The following is a 21,380-nucleotide window of genomic DNA, read 5'->3' as shown; positions in this document are numbered from 1 at the left end:
AATGTAACAACATGTGATGGCACATCATAGCAAATCAAATGACAGATTTATCAAGAGGACAAAGATAACTCATCAACACTAAAGTATGCACAATATTTAGAAAAAGAAACAATGAACCTTTATATATTAATCCTTAGGAGATGATTGCATACATAAGTTGCACTTGAAAATACTCCATTATAGTCTGCTTGCACAAAAAAGATACTTCTTCTTCCTATAGACTTCCCTAATACATATAACTTGTAGTCCTTCCAGGAAGTAAGTTTTTTTTCTGAATCCTAGATGCCTTTACATACAAAATAACTCATTATAAATACACATTCTAAGAGATACGAATGAAAGGACACACCCTTTCATTATCCTAAACAACTAACTAAACAACAATTAAACAGCCTAACTAAAACATCAATTGCACTATAAACACAAAACTAAACAATGACTTAAGATTTTTGATCCAACTGTTGTCCGTATTTCTGAATGTGTCACAAATAGCCTACATCTTTATAAGTTGTAGTGTTGAATATTGCATCCTTGGTTGCGTTCTCTATCACGTAAAAGTTCTCCAATTGATCGACCATGTCATTCATATCAAGAATATCCATTTTGGCAATGGCTTGGGATGTACTAAGCAAAGACTTACACTCAGAAAGCCATATGGTCTTGTCCTTGATTACACCTACATCATCTACCAAACTGGGAACCCCATGCTGAACAATTTGCTGGCACTCGTCAAATTCAGATTTCAATTCCTTCATAAATTCATCATGTGTGACAAGCAAACCCTGAACCTTCTTCTTTACCTTTTCCCTAGTCGATGCATCTTGTAACAACAGGTTGAGTCTATCTCGAATTCTGGTATTAGACACCATATTGTCCATGTTTCTCTGATATAAATCACAAAATTCGTTCAATGCCTTCTACATGTTATCATATCTTTTACTCATCAATACACAAGCAGTATCAACCCTAATGCTCTTCATCTCCCTCTTCAACTTATTATGCTCATAAGCTAATTTTTCAAGTTTCTTCTTCCAGTGGCTTCCTGAATCAGTAATTTGAGGGATCGGATGCCCACTCCTCTTAAGGGTTTCTTCATACAAGGCCTTATATTTATTTTTCTCTGCTATCTCATGCTTCATCTAAGCCTTATTGAATTTTGAGATATTAATACCTATGTTAGCAGTGACCATAGGATCTACCTCCCCAACTTTCAGGGTCATCATGTGACCAAAAGCTTTATCCACATCTATGATTTTTGGCCTCTTATTTGGGGGGTACAATGCCCATAACAACATTGCTTGTTCATGCGGATCATATCTCAATCCAATGAATATATCATTAACACCTTGGACATTCAACTTGAAGTCCTTATTGTTTGAATGTAATAAACTGTCAAAAATAAATGATGCACTCAAATCCCATCCTGCGAAAAGAATAATACCTGCCTCCACTAGCAACTGCCTTCCTCTTTGAGGGTTCATTGTCTCCGTTTCTGCATCAATGTTAGCCTTAAGCTTCTACAACATTGCCTCCTCATTCTCTCGTATGATATTTGGCATTGCTTCCCTCAACTTCTTCCCTTTTAAGTGGTATAATAAAGATTTAAAGTCTTTAGACTTGATGAATTGATCATCTGAAACAAATGAAAGGTTCTCTGTCATTCTTTCATCTATTTTTGCATTTAGCGCAACAAGGAGCTTATCATGTGCTTCTAGTTCCTTCTCTTTCTCAGGTGCACAGAGCTTGGAAACTACTTCGTTCTCACCTGAATCACTTTGAGTTGGGTCTCCCTCCATGTTTTCTAGTCTCCGTCTTCTCTCCTCCAGTTTCTTCTCCAAGGTCTCCATAACCTCTCTAAGCTCCTCCACTTCCTTATTTTTACACGTCTTCAAACTCATCCTCATGATGAAAGTAATCTCCCAACTCTTGTCTATTCCTGCTTGAGTGGATGTGGCCCTTAGGATCATAATGCGTTCTAGATGTGTGCTGGAAGAGGTTGTATTCATCCACCAGATTCATGTCAATAGCCTCATATGCTTTGGTAGATAAAATTTTAAAATCTAGGAAATGAAGTGTGCCAGGGAGGAAGGCTTGCTTGTGTGCCTCTCCGAAATGTTTGGCATTGGAGACACTTAATTGCCTTACAATTTCGAAAAAAGAAATCATGTCCGGTGCAGGTTTCAGTAGCACATAGGGGTAACCTTCAAATCCATAGCACCGAAAAAAGTGAAATTGTGGCATGAGTACTAATCACCCCAATTGTGATTAACCTTCGGATTTTTTTGCTCGTGAGGCCTAAGAAACTTCTTTACATCCTCAGAAAATGATCCTTGTAGAGGCTCACAAAAAATCAAGAAAATTGGTTTAACAAAAAATTCTTCAAATTTGAGGTAATGAGAATTTACATATCTGTAATCCTAGAGAGAGACCCATAACTGCATTGATTGATCCTGTCCATTCTTCCCAACTATTTTTACATTCAAACCTTCTGGCCATAACCCTCTAAATCTCCCATAAAATAAACTAATATGCATTAACAACGAATAGTGCTTGAAGTGCTTGTCTAGATTTTCTTCAGGTTAAGGAAACCTTCATGAAGTCTATCCACCAAGTATGAAGCAAAATCAAAAGCTCTAGGCTCATGTCTTTGAACAGCTGTTGCTAACACCAGTGGTCCTATGTTCACTACATTAGGAACTTCAACTCCTCCAACTCGACCACATGCCATATATGTATAATTTAAATATTTCTTGAAAATAGTCATATCATAAGGATGATCGTCTTCCTCTGTTAGCCTCCCCTTCTCTACCTTGAGAATAGCGAGGTTCCAATCTTGGTATGTAGTATTCATTTTTTTGTATTCTTCTTCCAAATCCACAAAAGATAAGGGCACCTTCGCCTCCAGATCTATTGCAAAAACCTCCTGAATTGTGGCTACTGTAAAGTGAACTAAAGCAGTCTCGTCAGGCAACAAAATGCATCGCTTGTTTGTATCATAATGTCTTACCAGGAGCTTCAACAAATCAATATTTACAAAGACATTAGGTTCCACGAGTTTACCTATACTAGTACTCCACGGGTTTGAAATTGGCATGGGCTCATCCTTGCGGAAGTAATGAAAAAGAAACAACTCGTGCCCTCACACTATTGTGAATACATCTCCAATCTCTCTGTATCTGTCTCCCAACTGGTTGCGAATAGGAAAATTCACCTTAGCTCTACGTGACTTGGCTTCTGGAGAGCCCATCTGATCTATCATGTCTTGATTTAATTTTCTTCAAGCCTCACTAACTTCACCCTTCGATGTTTTTGTCGTGGTACTGGATATTTCAACAACCTTCCGCTTCTCTTTTGAGCTTGACCCTTCCATCTCTGCAAATTCCTTTACTCTATGCTCAGCGGCTCAGAATATCTCTCAATAATGAACATCTGATTACTTTCTGCAATAACTTTGTGCGAAATGTTGTTATGCAACACTAGCTATATATCCCAAGGAGTCCACTCTTGTAATTAATTACTACCATTTTGATGGATATGCTTCATGTGGCAACGAACCTACTCAATGGATGCATTTAATGGAAGCCATTTTGTCAGTTTTTTACATCAAGACCTCCAACGGCTAATTGGCGAGACTTTTCTTGATGATTCAATTGTTTGGCACCGTTTGTTATGACTTTGCCACTTCTTACCTTTTGATCGACATAATCTATCCCGACCGACTTATCGGGTCTCGGGATAGCAATTTTTCTCCTATCCCGATGGTTCACTTTATCCCGATGGATACTCCTTCAGTTTCGGCTTTGCTTTTTGTTTTCACGCTCCATCGACATAACTCTCCTCGATGCATTCACCTTCATTTTTCTTATACTTAACCCATCGGGTATCAGTATATATCATTTTATGTTCCTCCGATGCCCCGATGATCTCAATATACCAATCCACATTTAGACTAGGACCCCCGCGTTATCGACATAACTCACCTCGAAGAAATCCTTGCAACCCACCATCCGCCTTAACAATCCTACTGGGATTCAACATAGCATAAAAGTTCTTCTTCCGATGTCCTGATGAGTCCTCACTCAATGTTTACTTTATCGGTATAATTTACACCGATATCCCCGCAGGCGCTTTTATCTTCATCGGGGGTCGGAATAGCCTTTTTCTGTTCCTCCCGAAGTCTCGATGAGTCTCCGATGCACTTTTATGCTTTATACCTCCAAGTCTGTTTTATCGGTATAGGTAATACCGATAGTTCCGCATTCCAATTCTCCATGTCATCGGGGATTGGCCTAACTATTTTTGCACTATCCCAATATGGTCTTTTTCTCTGATGGACCCGCCTTCAGTTCCCTTTAGTCGTTGGGTATCGGGATAGAGTTTTTTCGTTATTTTTGATAAGTCGATATATGCTGATAGAAAATACCCACCTTCTACCTAATAGGAACAGGCTATCCCGATGGTATGATTTTCGAAGAGTGCACACCATGTTGAATATTACTTAAGTGCCTTAATGAATCTGCCCTCTGATTTATCGATGTATGTCATGCCGATAATCCTTCTTTTGGTTGCCAATGTTGTTTCATCGGGATTACTTATGTCGATAATTGAAATTTTATACTTTTGAACAAATGAGCCATCCACCTTAAATATCAGTGATCCCAACTATCCCATAGGGTCTGATTCATACTAGAAAACCATTTTAGATTATATCGTAATGACTTCTCTGCTGATTAAATGCTTCCATAGGGGGTTCCTTGTGCAGTCTATACTTAGTGCATGCCCTTAGTGTGCCCAAGTGATACCTTGACATTCCTGAAACAACTGATACTTAGAGAACTTTACTCCTGCTAATAAGGTTCCTGCACATGCAAACTAGCAATAAATAGTCATATTATAAAACAAAAAGCCTCTATATAGCACAAAATATTTTGTAAAAATATGTGCTAACAGGGTATACCTCTCCATATCCTTCGACATCTTAACTTCCTAATATGCCTTCCGAGAGACTCCATCGTGAGGACAAGTAGGAAAGGTGAAATTGGATCACCTTGTTGTAGTCCATTCATTGCCTTGAAAAATCCGCATAGTGAGTGATTTGACAATACCAAAAAGCTCACAGTGGAAATACATGCTTTGATAATTTTGATCCAATTGCAATCAAACCCAAACCTTTCTAATATGGAAATTAAAAGTTGCCAACTGACCTTGTCATAGGCCTTATTAATATCCAATTTTAGCACCATAACTTTCAATTTATGAGATGTGATTGAATGATAGTCTCTAATGCAAGGATAATGCTATCTGCAATCTTCCTTCACAGTGAAACCGTTTTGTTCCTCTAATATCAACGTTTTCCAAAAAAAAATTCAATATGTTAGCTAGCACTTTAGAGATTATCTTATATATGGTATTACATAATGAAATTGATCAGTAATCATTCATTGTCTTGCAATCATCCTTTTTTGGAATTAACTCAATCACTCTGATGTTGAGTTATTTCACAAATTTCTTGCTTCTTTAACATCCTTTACCAATTTGTGTATGTCTCGCCCCATAAAGCCCCAACATGACTAGTAAAAGTTTGTCCGAAATCCATCTGAGCCAAGAGTTATCTTAGGGGGCAATTGAAATGTTGTCATCTTGATCTCCTCTAGAGAGAATGAATCCAAAAAACATTTTGTTTTCTTCCTTGACAACAATAGTAGAGATAAGTAGGAGATATTTTCCACAACAAGTCAAATTATGATATTGCTATCAGGATTCAACTGTGTAATTTTTGAGTCAAACTCATTGACCCATAATTGATGAGTAATGGTTCACAAAAACCCATCTTTCATGAGAATGAATGGTACACTTAGCACTCATTGGATGTAGATGATGCTCAAAGAGGTGAAGGATTGGTCCTTCCTGAGAGGCCACCCATCCTAGTACTACTCCAACTTGAGCGCGCTTAACCATGGAGTTTCCTCGAAGGTTAAACCCACTCAGCTTGACACCCCATTTGCAAAACCTTCAGCAAGTGTTGTGCCTTATGAACCATTCATTATAGAGCTCGTTAAGCTCATCAAGTGATAAGTAGGAGATATTTTCCATGACAAGTCAAATTATGGTATTGTTATTCGGATTCAACTATATAGTTTTTGAGTCAAACTCATTGACCCATGATTCATAAGTAGTGGTGCACAAGAACCCATCTCTCTATTGGCATTTTTAGTTTGTTGGCATTTTGCATATAGATTGCATTAATGATATGTTGTCATTGATGTCAATTGAACCGATAATGGTATTCATGTTATTGTTGATATTGTTGTTTTTTATATTGGCTAGTAACCGGTAGGAAGAGCTTTGTGAAAGATGTTGTAAACCGGTATGTTAAGTTTGTGAGTTGAACTAGTAAACCGGTGTAAAGGGTTAAACCTTTCTATGCAATGTAACTGGTAAACCCTATCAATTGTTAAACCCTAACCAATCAAGTTTTTTGGTTTATTATTTGATGAGCGGTAATGATGGAGACACATGTGATCATTGTATGAGGATAAGTTTAGATTGTTTTGGCGCGTTTGTTTGTTGTCTAGGGAAGGAGCAAAGTGAATTGCATCTAATGTATAGCACGTGATGAGTTATAAAGTCCGATGAAGCGGTGATCATGGAGCGGTTGGAATTTTCCTAAAGAATGTGAAGAGATTGTTATGATTTCTAATGGTCAAGATTGTACCGACTTGATTGTAATCTCGATGATGAGAATTAGGTTTTGGTTGTGTTACCGACCTAATCGATTTGTATTTAAGGTCGATGAAGTTGTTTGTAAAATTTGTTGGCAAGATTGGCAGAAACCTATTGAGTGTGTAGTTGCCTAACCAGTGAATGGATCTACACTTTGAGTAAAGGCAGATTGAAGCTTAAAAGGATCTGATCAAGCAAATGTAGTGCTATTTAGACAGATCAAGAAAACCTGTTGTTTTCTAACAATTACAGCAGAAGTGAAATCCCTTAACCGGGTAAGCTCTAACAAGCTTGGTTACATATTAAATCCTCCGACAAGGTGGTCCATTAGCTTGGATTCTTAAATCCTCCAATGAGGTTACTCCTAACAGGATATTGTGCTTTTCATCAAGGCATATTTGTAAATCCCTTAACCGGGTGATTCCTAACCAGAATTAGTTATTAACGGGACTTATTGTAAATTGGGTTTTCCACGTATAAACATTTGTGTCAAGTGGTGAATGTTTTTCTGGTTATGATCTTATTTGTTGATTTGATTAACTTCTGATAAGGCATGATAACTAGAAGCATTGAGAGATGAATATGTTGAGATATGATTAAGAATTGTTGATGTTTACAAGATTGGAGTTGTTTACTGTTAAGTTGTCATAACAGTCAAACCGGTTGATGTCAAGTATTCTTATGAATATTGATCTTGACTGTGATATTTTTACTTTGTATGATTGAATTTGAGTTTGGGAACTTTGTATCAATTTTTTAGTATACTGATTCACCCCCCCTCTCAATATTCTACCGGATACTTATTCTTTCATCATACCATCAATTGGTATCATAGCATCTCAAGTCCTCCTTAATCTAAAAGCCTAACAACTTGAGGAAAAGATCTTGTAGATCATGATGAAGAAAGAAGGTCTGAAGTTCAACAAAGATAACTATACAATATGGAGCGACATAATGAAGATTTACATTAAGAGTCTTGGTAGTCAGTATTGGGATCATATAGAAACTAAGTTTATTACACCTACTGCAACCCTGACTGATGATCAGAAGAAAGAACAACAAGAAAATCACCAAGCATTAGAGGCTATTATCAGTTCCCTGTCTGATACTGAATATGTAGATGTTCATGGTCTTGAAACTGCATATGAAGTATGGAAAAAACTTGAAGAGATTTATAGCGGTGATGAACATATTAAGATTTCTAAAGAGGAGAGTCTCAGAGGAAAGTTTGATGACATGAGAATGTCTGAAGGTGAGAATATCCAACAGTATGGTCAAAGGATCAAAGAGATAGTTGGTGAAATAAAGAGTGTGGGAGGGAAAGTGGAAGATTCTATAGTGATCAGTAAGGTACTAAGAACCTTACTACCGGTCTATGCTATCCGAGTTGCAGCTATTCAGGAGTTGAAATCCATTGACAAGACAAAGGTATCTCTCTATTATTGGCAAACTTACTGCTTTTGAATTAAATGGCTATGATGGTAGTGTACAGAAATCAGAATTTGCATTTAGAGCTTCTGTCTCTAACCTATTTGTGAGAAAAAGTAGAGATATCGGCCATAGCTATGAATCTAGATCTAGCAGAGATGTTGATGATGAAGACAACTTAGTGGAACTTCAAGCATTGTTGGCAAAACAACTGCCTAGAGGCACTGGTAAATATAGAGGTAAGCTACCTTTAAAATGTTTTGCATGCAACAAGATTGGCCATATAACAACTAATTGCCCTAATGGTGAAAATGAATACAAGAGAGACAAATTTAAGAAGTATAAGGGTAAAGGCAAGAGAGATTGTCTTGTAGTTATTGATAGTGGTATTATTGATGAAGAATATGATGATGATGCTAGTGAAGATATTGTGTTTGTAGCTATTAAGGAAGAAATATCAGATCAGAAGGCACTAGTATCCAAGATGGATAACTCTGATGATTGGATAATTGATAGTGGTTGTTCACATCACAATGGTGATCGAAGCAAATTTATTTTCCTAAAGGAACTTGATGGTGGTGGTGTCAGATTTGGCAATGACTCACCATGTATGGTTAAAGGTAAGGGATTTATTTCTCTTAATGGGAAGAGTAGTGCTGACGATGTCTATTGGGTTGAAGGCCTAAAGCACAATCTTTTGAGTGTGACACAACTTAATGACAAAGGATACCCACTGGAGTTTAGAAATGGTATGTGCAAAATCTTTGACAACAAAGGTGAATTGATTGCAACCAGGAAACAGACCAGAGGTAATCTATTTCATCTTAATCCTAAAGTTAGCAACTATTTGATTGCAAAGATAGATGATAGCTGGCTTTGGCATAGGAGATTTTGTCATATAAAATTTGACAATATTGTTAAAGTAAGCAAGTCTAAGATAGTAAGAGGTTTGCCTCAGCTAGACAAACCGGTTAATGCTCTTTGTAAAAAATGTCAGTTAGGAAAGATGGCTTCTTCAACTTTCAAGAGCAAGTCCTTCTCAACAGAGAACTTGTTAGATTTGGTTCATACAGATCTATGTGGACCAATAAGAACAAGAAGCATTCAAGGTGACATATATTTCATGATCTTCACTGATGATTGTTCAAGGATGATGTGGGTCACATTCTTGAAGGATAAGAATGAAGCTTTTTGTAAATTCAAGGCATTCAGGGCCTTAGCTGAGAAAGAGAGTGGCAAAAAGATAAAATGTCCGAGAACAAATCAAGGCGGCAAATTTACTTCTAAGGAATTCACTAAGTACTGTGATGAGAATGGTATCAAGCGGCAACTTTTTGCACCAAGGGCACCACAGCAAAATGGTATAGCAAAGAGAAACAACCGATCAATGGTTGAAGCTACTAGGACTATGTTGATACAAGGAGGTGTAGCGAAAACATTTTGGAAAGAAGCTGTAAGTATAACTGTCTACACAATGAACCAAGTTTTGGTGAAAAGAGGTAAGGACAAGACCCTTTATGAATACTAGTATGGGAAATCACCTGATGTTAGCTATTTTAAGATATTTGGAAGCAAATGTTTCATTAAAAGAGATGATTACATAAGCAAGTTTGAAGCTAAGAGTGATGAAGGCATATTTATTGGCTATTTCACCAAGAGTAAGGCCTATAATGTTTCAACAACCGGACATAGAGAATTGTTGAGAGTGTTCATGTTCGTGTAGATGAATGTCCTGAAGTTTCAAAAGGAACCATTTCTGAGAAAAAGGATGAAGATCCTTGCATTTTGCTTTTGGAACTTGAAACTGTTAAATCATAAATTGATAAATCAAATCTTGATGTACTTGATCAACTGGAACAAATAAATTCAGAAGAAGATGATAATGAAGAAATTGAACCTGAAGAGAGTGATCATGTTATTCCTAGGTATGTGAGATTGAATCCCAGTCCTGAACAAATTATTGGGGATAAGGATGCTAGAGTACTAACTAGAAGGAGAATAAGAGAGAACTCTTGCACGATCTCCACCTTTGAACCTAGAAGTGCTAAGGAGGCATTTGGTGATGATCATTGGGTTAAAGCTATGGAGGAGGAATTGGATCAAATTGAGAAGAACAACACTTGGACCCTGGTACTCTGACCAGTAAACAAGAATGTTATAGGTACTAAATGGGTGTTCAAAAACAAGTTAAATGAAGATGGTGTTGTAGTTCGCAACAAGGCAAGATTAGTCTGCAAAGGTTATGCACAAGAAGAAGGAGAAGATTATGGAGAAACTTTTGCACCAGTAGCAAGACTGGAAGGTGTCAGAACTTTACTTGCATTTGCAGCTCATAAGAAGTTCAAGGTATACCAGATGGATGTTAAGTCTGCATTTTTGAATGGGATATTGGAAGAAGAGGTTTATATAGAGCAGCCTAATGATTATGCATTGACAGATAAGGAAGACATGGTATGCAAATTGCACAAAGCTTTGTATGGATTAAAGTAGGCACCCAAAGCATGGTATGAACGACTTCATACACATCTGATGAAGATAGGCTTTGCTAGAACCAGTGATGACAACAACATTTATCTCAAGTCTGAAGGAGATGAAATACTGGTTAGTGAAGTATTTGTTGATGACATTATATTTGGAGGTAATGATGACATGAGCAATAGTTTTGCAGATGAAATAAAGAATGAGTTTGAGATGTCATTAGTAGGGGAAATGAAAAATTTCATAGGCTTGTAGATACAACAAATGAAGAATGGTATTTTCATTACTCAATCTAAGTATGTGAAAGAGATTTTGAAGACTTTTGGTATGAGTGACTGTAAACCAGTTGGAACCCCAATGGTTACAAGTTGTAAGTTGTCCAAGGGAGATGCATCTAAGTCTGTAGATGAAAAAGAATACAAGTCAATGATTGACAAATTACACTATGTTGTTCACAGTCGACTGGATATTGCCCATGCAATTGGTATTGTCTCTAGATTTCAAAAGAATCCAAAGGAAGCACATTTGATGGCAACCAAGAGAATTTTTAGATATCTAAAAGGTACTGTTGACTATGGGTTATGGTATCCATATGGTGGAAATTTTGATTTGAAGGCATACACAGATGCTGATTGGGCAGGAAATATTGATGACCGAAAGAGTACTACCGGTGGAGCATTCTTTCTAGGAGGAAGGCTAGTTTCATGGAGTAGTAAAAAGCAGAGTTGTACTTCATGATCTACTGCTGAAGCTGAGTATGTAGCAACTTATATGAATTGCACACAAGTTATTTGGATGAGACACATTTTGGAAGGTTTTAAGATGAAAATCTCAGAACCAATAAAGATTTTGTGTGATAATACAAGTGCAATAAACATTTCTAAAAATCTTGCTTTGCATGCAAGGACTAAGCACATTGAGTATCACTTCTTGAGGGAAAAAGTTCAAAGTAAAGATGTTATCTTGGAGCATGTTTCTACCAAAGAGCAACTTGCAGATATCTTTACCAAACCTCTTCCTAAGACCACTTTTGAGTATCTTAGAAGTCAATTGCGGGTTGTCCCTCTTCGCGAAGTTAGTTGAGCATGATGCTAATTGCATAATTCCCTGAATTACTTGTAGAATCTTACATGGATTGATGAAGAAGTGGATGTATTCCACAGGGGGAGCATCAAGTTGCAATATGTTGTTGATGCACGGTGAGAGCAGAATTACCTATTTTTACTTTCACTTTGGCATTGTTGTCAAAGGGGGAGAAGAATTATGTGATTGAGGAGAACAATTATGTGTCTGATTAGGTGAACCAGCGGCAGGCTGAAGACAGACAAAGCAAGGTGAATACTTGGTAATGTAAACCAGGATTCCTATTCACCAATCTCAACAACAATTAGAGGCATTGATATTTGTATTGCCATCAATGCCAAAGGGGGAGATTGTTAGCATTTTGCATATAGATTACATTAATGATATGTTGTCATTGATGTCAATTGAACCGGTAATGGTATTCATGTTATTGTTGATATTGTTGTATTTGATATTGGCTAGTAACTGGTATGAAGAGCTTTTTGGAAGATGTTGTAAACCAGTATGTTAAGTTTGTGAGTTGAACCGGTAAACCGGTGTAAAGGGTCAAACCTTTCTATGCAATGTAACTGGTAAACCCTATCAGTTGTTAAACCCTAATCGATCAAGTTTTTTGGTTTATTATCTGATGAGCGGTAATGATGGAGACACATGTGATCATTGTATGAGGATAAGTTTAGATTGTTTTGGCATGTTTGTTTGTTGTCTAGGGAAGGAGCAAAGTGGATTGCATCTAATGCATGGTGCGTGATGAGTTACAAAGTCCGATGAAGCGGTGATCATGGAGCGGTTGGAATTTTCTTGAAGAATGTTAAGAGTTTGTTATGATTTCTAACGATCAAGATTGTACCGAATTTTTTGTAATCTCGATGACAAGAATTAGGTTTTTGTTGTGTTATTGACCAAATTGATTTGTATTTAAGGTCGATGATGTTGTTTGTAAAATTTGTTGGCAAGATTGGCAAAAACCTGTTGAGTGTGTAGTTGCCTAACTGGTGAATGGATCTGTACTTTGAGTAAAGGCAGATTGAAGCTTAAAAGGATTTGATCAAGCCAATGTAGTGCTATTCAAACAAATCAAGAAAACCTATTATTTTCTAACAATTACAATAGAAGTGAAATACCTTAACTAGGTAAGCTCTAAAAAGATTGGTTACTTATTAAATCCTCTAACAAGGTGGTCCATTAACTTTGATTCTTAAATCCTGCAACGACGTTACTCCGAACAAGGTATTGTGCTTTTCATCAAGGCATATTTGTAAATCCCTTAACCGGGTGATTCCTCACCAGAATCAGTTCTTAACAGGACTTATTGCAAAGCTTTAATAGGCTTGGCTCCTAACGGGGCGAACTTCAGAAGAGTTCAGGTAGCTATCCTTGTGAGTCACATCTCACTGTGGTTTTTACCTATTTGGGTTTTCCACGTATAAACATTTGTGTCAAGTGGTGAATGTTTTTGTGGTTATGATCTTATTTGTTGATTTGATTAACTTCTGATAAGGCATGATAACTAGAAGCATTGAGAGATGAATATGTTGAGATATGATGAAGCATTGTTGATGTTTACAAGATTGGAGTTGTTTACTATTAAGTTGTCATAACAGTCAAACCGATTGATGTCAAGTATTCTTATGAATATTGATATTGACTATGATATGTTTACTTTGTGTGATTGAATTTGAGTTTGGGAACTTTGTATCAATTTTTCAGTATACTGATTCACCCCCCCTCTCAGTATTCTACCGGATACTTATTATTTCATCATACCATCACTCTCATGAGAATGAATCATACACTTAGTACTCATTGAATCTAGGTGATGCTCATAGAGGTGAATCATCGGTCCTTCCCACGAGGTCACCCATCCCAGTACTACTCCAACTTGAGCACGCTTAACCATGATGTTTCTTCCAAGGTTAAACCCACTTAGTTTGCAACCCCATTTGCAAAACCTTCAGCAAGTGTTGTGCCTTGTGAACCATTCATTATAGAGCCCCTTAAGCTCATTAAGTGATAAGTAGGAGATATTTTCCATAACAAGTCAAATTATGATATTGCTATCAAGATTCAATTGTGTAGTTTTTGAGTAAAACTCATTGACCCATGATTCATGAGTAGTGGTTCACAAGAACCCATATCTCATCAGAATGAATTGTACACTTAGCACTCATTGCATCTAGGTGATGCTCACAGAGATGAAGCATTGGTCCTTCTCGGGAGGTCACCCATCCCAGTACTACTCCAACTTGAGTGAACTTAACCATGGAGTTTCCTCCAAGGTTAAACCCGCTCAGCTTGGGACCCCATTTGCAAAACCTTCAACAAGTGTTGTGCCTTATGAACCATTCATTATAGAGCTTGTTAAGCTCATCAAGTGATAAGTAGGAGATATTTTCCACAACAAGTTAAAATATTTCACAATAAAGTTGGAGTAGTACTGGGATGGGTGACCTCTCGGGAAGGACCAATGCTTCACCTCTATGAGCATCATCTAGATGCAATGAGTGCTAAGTGTACCATTCATTCTCACTAGAGATGGGTTCTTGTGAACCACTACTCATGAATTATGGTTCAATGAGTTTGACTCAAAAACTACACAGTTGAATCCTAATAGCAATATCATAATTTGACTTGCTGTGGAAAATATCTCCTACTTATCACTTGATGAGCTTAAGGGGCTCTTTAATGAATGGTTCTTAAGGAACAACACTTGCTAAAGGTTTTGCATTGCAAGCTGAGGAAGTTTAACCTTGGAGGAAACTTTGTGGTTAAGCGTGCTCAAGTTGGAGTAGTACTGGGATGAGTGACCTCCCAGGAAGGACCAATGCTTCACCTCTATAAGCATCACCTAGATGCAATGAGTGTTAAGTGTACCATTCATTCTCATGAGAGATGGGTTCTTGTGAAACACTACTCATGAATCATGGGTCAATGAGTTTGAATCAAAAACTACATAGTTGAATCCTAATAACAATATCATAATTTGACTTGCTGTGGAAACTATCTCGCACTTATCACTTGATGAGCTTAAGGGGTTATATATTGAATGGTTCATAAAGCACAACACTTGCTCAAGGTTTTGCAAATGGGTTGCAAGCTGATTGGGTTTAACCTTGGAGGAAACTCCATGGTTAAGCGCACTCAGGTTGGAGTAGTATTGGGATGGGTGACCTCTCCGGAAGGGCCAATGCTTCACCTTTGTGAGCATCACCTAGATGCAATGAGTGCTAAGTGTACCATTCATTTTCATGCGAGATGGGTTCTTGTGAACCATTACTCATGAATCGTGGGTCAATGAGTTTGATTCAAAAACTATACATTTGAATCCCGATAGCAATACCATAATAGTAGGGATTTTATCCAATAATACATGTCCAACGTTTATAGGTTGCCCCTCATTTCCCAAAAGAGATTGAAAAAACTAAACTGTGAGCGCACCGATCTTATTTCTATCATTATAATAGCTCCCATTTTCCACCCATGTTTCCTCAATTCTATTAGCAACTCTACGTCTCTTGACCAAGGCATGAAAGAATTTGGCGTTGGAATCCCCCTCTTTTATCTACTTTTCTCTCGCCTTGTCTCTCCAAAAAAATTCTTCCCTTGCCAGTAGCTTGGATAATCTTATTTTTAATTATTTTTCTTTCAAATATTCTTCTTTATGCCTCTAATGACTTTCTCATTGAGGATAGCCAGTTTTGCCTCTACTTCTTCTTTCTCAATAAATATATTCTTGAAGACTTCCTTATTCAAAATTAGCAATTTATTTTTTACGAAGCAAAAACTCACTGTTCCATTAAAAGTATTACTTTCATTCCATCATTCTTCTAAATGTTATTAAAGACTACTCTCTCCACCACATGCTTTCAAATTTGAAGTATCCATGGCTAAGTTTAGGGTTATTGCCAAACTCTTGTTGCACTGAGAAGTGATCAAATACAAATATTGGTAGTATTGAAGATGAAAATGATACATCCTCATTTAGCTAGAATGGCCCCAAAAAGAAACGATCCAATCTATCAGAGATATTTGTGAAGCCAAGTCGTCAATTGGTCCATGTGTAACTATCATTCTTAAGAATGTTGTCAGTTGCCTTGATATCTTCTATAAAACTTCCAAATTCTAGCATAACCCTATTTATTTTGGTTTGGTCATTGATTTTCTACTTAAGATCCAATTTTGGATTGAAGTCCCCTTCGACAATGAATCTACCATTATTAATATCGTTGATCTTGATTCTTAATCCTTCCTAAAGAGAGAGTTTTTCCTTAGTCCATTTGGGACCATAGACATTGAACAGTTGAAAAGTCATATTTGCATTCTTGCAATATACCTCATACTATGCCCATCCTTTATTCAAATCCAAACCACTTACCTTGCTTGTGTTCGGGTTCTAAAGAATACTAAGGCCTCCAACATATCCAATCACATCCAGGAAATGTCTTTGGTGGATTTGTGTGAATGTTGTCATTGATGTCAAACCCGATAATTCGGTTAGGACCGGATGTGGCATAAGTAGTTTTGGTATTGCAGGTTGAGCAACAATGGAAGATAGGTATGTATATGATCTACTGGAGTCATTTTCGGAAGACCCTATTCTCCAGAATCTTGTGTTTTTCTTATCATGGTTTGTATCCAATTTCGATATTAGCTGTGTGAGTTTTGGTATTAGTTATATCAATCATATCCGTTATATCTATTGCTATTCGAATAATTATATTGTATCATGTTCTGAAATTTGTGGTCTGTATCTTGGAGTTCGATAGTTGTTGTGCTTGGAGTTTGTGCTTATGGATCCGAGTCTTTGGGTCCAATAGACCCTTATTTTATTCCGGTAATCGAGAAATACGTTTTGGTAAATGAAGTATGTGAAGGAAGTTTGTAGAAGATTGGTGAAGGCCGACTTGTTCATCCTATTTTTTGGTCGAGGCATGATTTTGATAATGTGTTGATCCGAGCAATGCATTATTGGGTAAATTATTTGTGTTTGGCCGACATATTATCTTGTTATATGTGCTTATTGGTTTATATAAGAAGATGTGAGAACGTGGGAAAGTAATATACATAGTGTAATAATTGAAGAAGATTAGTGCGTATGTAATGAGAGAGAGAGAGTGTGTGGTATTCAACAAAGTATGCTTGTGATGTGTAGCAGAATATGAAGTGTGCAAGTGACATGGTTAGTGTGCAAGTACTATACACTGTGAGCAATGTATGAACGAAGGTGGGTGAAGAAGAGTCAAAGTGTGGACAGTGTTGCAGTAATCCTTTACCTGATTTGCTACAAGTAGTTGGTTTAGCAAAGTAGTGCAGTAATCCTTTACTGGACTTTTTGCAGGCAATTATGGACAATGATGTAGTGATCCCGTATTGGATTTGATCAAGTTTTGTGAGGTGACATATGAGCTTATCTTGGAACTGACTTCATGCATTTGGAGATGCAACTTTCCTCAGTTCATTTATATCTATTGTAGCGAGCATTTTGGCAATGGGTCGCTTTGTAATCTGGCAGTGAGCCATCCAACAGTAAACCACCCTTTTTGTAAACACCATTTAACTAGTTATATTATCTTAAGAGTTAACACTCTCCATGGTTTTTCCCATTTGGGTTTTCCACGTATAAAATCTAGTGTTCAATTTGTGGTTGTCTTATTTGTTTACTCACCATTTTCTATTTCATGAGATTAATAGATGAGATTGATATAGCAGTACAAGTTTTGAAGGAGTGGGAATGTTGATTCACCCCCCTCCCCCTCTCAGTATTCCAGTCCATTCAACCAATTCAACAATCTTTCGATCCTCAACAATATTTTAGAAACTTTTGTTCATCTTCTGTATATATTTGTGTTTCTTGAAGTAGTACAATGTCAATTGTTAGCCTTTTTAAGTGGCACTTTATCAGGCACATTTTGTTAGGGGCCAAAAGGCCCATGGCATTCCATGTTAAGATCATCATTAACCTCCAAGGGAGGTCTTCCCTCCCTTGGTCATTTTTCAGGAAATCTGTGACACTGAAAAGACCTTTTTTTAATTTCCTCAACCTCCCTTTTTTGTTTATTAGTCTTTTGTCCTCTACCCTTCTTTGTTGTTCCCAATATCTTTATCGTTAATTGGCTTACACATCTGGGGTTGAAACAACACCTAATTCATCTTCATCAGATAAATTATCCTTTGACTCCAACTCTTCCTTAGATTGCACCATCTTAGCTTCGTCGACTTGCCTTTCTTTTGTTGTCATTACAATAGCTAGAGCATTGACAACATAGGACAAAGCACAATCGATTTGTAAGTTGTTTGCTAACCTTATATTTTTATTGATAGAATTGGCTCATAATGGTTCATCTACATCTTTATAGCTATCTCCGAGGCTTGATTGTCTTTTCTCTATTAGCCTTATCACACTATTGTTATTTGTTGTTTCTGGTTTGTTTGATGTTGGTGTTGCCTGTGCATTTTTGGGAACCCATTTCTTGATTTTCTTTGGCGGATTATTGCACTTTGCAACCATATGGTTCCTTTGGTGACATGTTAGATAGAATAATTTCTCTTCTTCCACTTCAACACTCTATAGCCAAATGTCATCTTCTACTTTTAGCTTGATTTTTTGTGGAATTTTCCTGACCACAACCAGTTTTATCCGAACATACAAATATGAATCTTCGTTAACTAGATCTGCATCAATATCCATCAACATACCTAGTGACCTTCCTATTTTCTCCAAACAATCTTCTGACCAACATTCAATTGGAAGGTCATACATACGAATCCAAATAGGTTTATCATATGGGTTCAGAGATCTTGGATCAAAGTTTGGGTGTCATCGTTGCATGTATAGTGGATAATCCCCCATCATCCCTAGAGAATTCTATCTTTCTCTAGCTTACTTGCAAACATTACAATAAAAAAATCTTTAGGTAGGAATTTTGTTATTTTCTTTGTCTTCCATGTGGTCTTGATCCAGTGCCTAATTTTTTCCCGCTCGATTCTGGGGCCTATGATATGACATATGATAGCTAGGTCTTCTAGGAATCTGAGGTTTGGATCCATCTCATCTTTGATATCAATCATCTCAATCATCTGATATTCGTCTTGACATTGTTTTGCTAATTCTTCGCCCGCGCTGAATGCATTATTATAATTCACATTCTTTTTGGAATAATTAGGGTATTTCCTGCCTTTCAAACATCTAATTTTTTGCTTTTGCTTTGCTTTGTGTGAGCCATTTTTTTATTAGATAATGTTAAGAATTTAGCATTTATTGACCAAGTAAATAGATTTATTAAAAAAAGAATTAGATCATTTATAAAAGTATTTAGCATTTATTATAGTTAACTTTTATTTTCAAAATAATTTATTCTCAAAAGAAATCAAAGGGATTATTAAATAAATTTATTTTACAAAAGCAATTTTAAAAAAATAGTATAATTGAATTTTTAAACATTTAAAGTTAGGCCCGATTGAAGTTTAGACTATGATGGTTCTTCTATTTTAATTTTATTTTTTAAGTTTCAATCATGGTTGTTAATTCATTTATAATTGTATGTCATCTCTATTAACTACTTAAGTTTCAAACATGGTTGTTAATTTTATTTTTTAAGTTTCAAACATGGTTGTTACACTTAAGTGACTTTAGTTTCTCCCTTTTACGTCATGAACTAAACAAAGCATGGAATTTGTCACAAGTTAAGGTATGTAAAATGCATAGAGCATAAGGCATGTGCATTGGACAAATGGCCTAGGAATGGATGGAGAAAAAAATTGAATTTTGATTTCTCCATGCTTTGGAAGATTATGTAGAATAATATTTTTTTTAATCTGGTTCCTACTATGTTTACAACCTTTTCATTATCTTCTTAGAGAAAGGAAGGTTATGTAGAATAATATTTCTTTTAATCTTGTTCCTACTATGTTTACAACCTTTTCATTATCTTCTTAGAAAAGAATGTATACTTACCATATGTAACAGGTGATTAGTAAGTTGTTAAATTTGGATTGAAGAGTTCTTAAATAAAATTGTAATTGTTTTATCAATTGAAAATTGGGAATTATGTGCTAGTTTGTGATTCTTGAATTATCTAATGGTATTCTTGAAAATAGTTTAATAAACATATTTGTTAGTTGCTAGTAGGGAATTTATAACATTTTTTGTCTTTTCATTTGATGTTTATACCAATAATAATTTTGTAAAGGTTGAAGATGGAAATTAACAAACTAACTTAGTTTTATTGGTACCATCATCCTTTCAGTTGGGAATTATCTACATGATATCAAAGCTATTTTCCAAAACAAATTCTTTCAGATAATACGCTTTTTTTTTGGCGCAATCTTGAGTTTTTTTGGTATGTTCTTTGTTGAAGTTCCTTTTGACCAAAATAACATGGACATGTAGAGTTTCTTATGAAGGTAGTTTTTGTTACATGATATGGTTGTAAAAGGTCCTTATCTTTTCTGCCACCTTTCTACATATCCAAGGTTTTCTTGCAAGACATTCAAGATCTTTATTTTTGGATATTTAGTTATTTTCATGTTTCTCTGCAAGATGTGAAGGACTATTAATATCGATCCATGTTTTGTGCATGCAAAACTTACAATAGTTGTATATGTGAGAAAGTAGGTGCAAGGATTGGTATTTGTATTGAATTTTGTAGGTATCTTCTTGGTTTTCACAGGTCTGATTTGTTCTTCCTTGATCAACATAACTTTGTGGATTTTATTATTGTTATAGACTTATTGTCATTTGTTGAAAGATACTTGTATAAGAGGAGATTGTCGTTTCTATTATTTAAAAAGTTGGTATGTAACATCGTTCCCTTATGTTATCTCGGTTGTGGCACTCCCCTTGGGTATCCAGACTAACCACATTGTCGAAGCCATAGGAGCCTATCAGGTCCTCTTGACTGCCAAACAAATGAATTGTACTAAAGTATGGATTGAAGAGGACTATAAAAATATTAACCAATGCCTCAAAAAAGATGCAAACCCCTCTTGGAATATTGCTAATTGGATAAACTTATTTGATTTGATTATCAATTCTTTTGAAGAATGTCAAATTTCTCATACTTATAGAGAAAATAATAAGGTGGTGGACTATTTTGCCAACCTAGGAGTTAAAGCCCATGAAAAGCTAATTTGGCAAAAAGGGGATAAAATGAATGATGAAGTGAGGGGGTTAATTAGGCTAGATAACCTCGCTAGCCATGAAGTTAAGTTGCAATGATTATTGTTATGATTTCGAAATCGCCCTTGCAATTTTTTGAAATTAGAATTAATTGTGAGTGGCGTGCGAAGGACATTTCTTGGTAGAGTAGTAGTAATTGCTATTCTAAAGCCTTCTTCCCACACGTTTTCTGGGTAAGCTTAGGATAAAAAAAAAGCATTCATAATCAGTTTGACACCAATTTCTGCTTGAAAAATTGCAGTGGTTTGGCTATTTGCAGACTGGTTTTCGGGCACAATGGTTGTGATTAAACGGGGGGAGATTTGAAACATGTGGAGCCCATGGATTGCACAGCGTTGAAAAACAATCAAACTATTTGGCAAATTTTGGAAAAGGTGGGTTTACTGTTTACATTGAGAAGTTACATGGGGTGAAAGCTAAGGTTACTAAAGATTTTATCAAAAACTATAATAAGGGCTTTGTCAACCTTCTTGGTAGAGAAGTTGTCATC

The sequence above is a fragment of the Cryptomeria japonica genome, chromosome 10, assembly GCF_030272615.1.
Source record: "Cryptomeria japonica chromosome 10, Sugi_1.0, whole genome shotgun sequence".
NCBI classification, from domain to species: domain Eukaryota; kingdom Viridiplantae; phylum Streptophyta; class Pinopsida; order Cupressales; family Cupressaceae; genus Cryptomeria; species Cryptomeria japonica.
Note: the sequence above shows the minus strand (reverse complement) of the source record.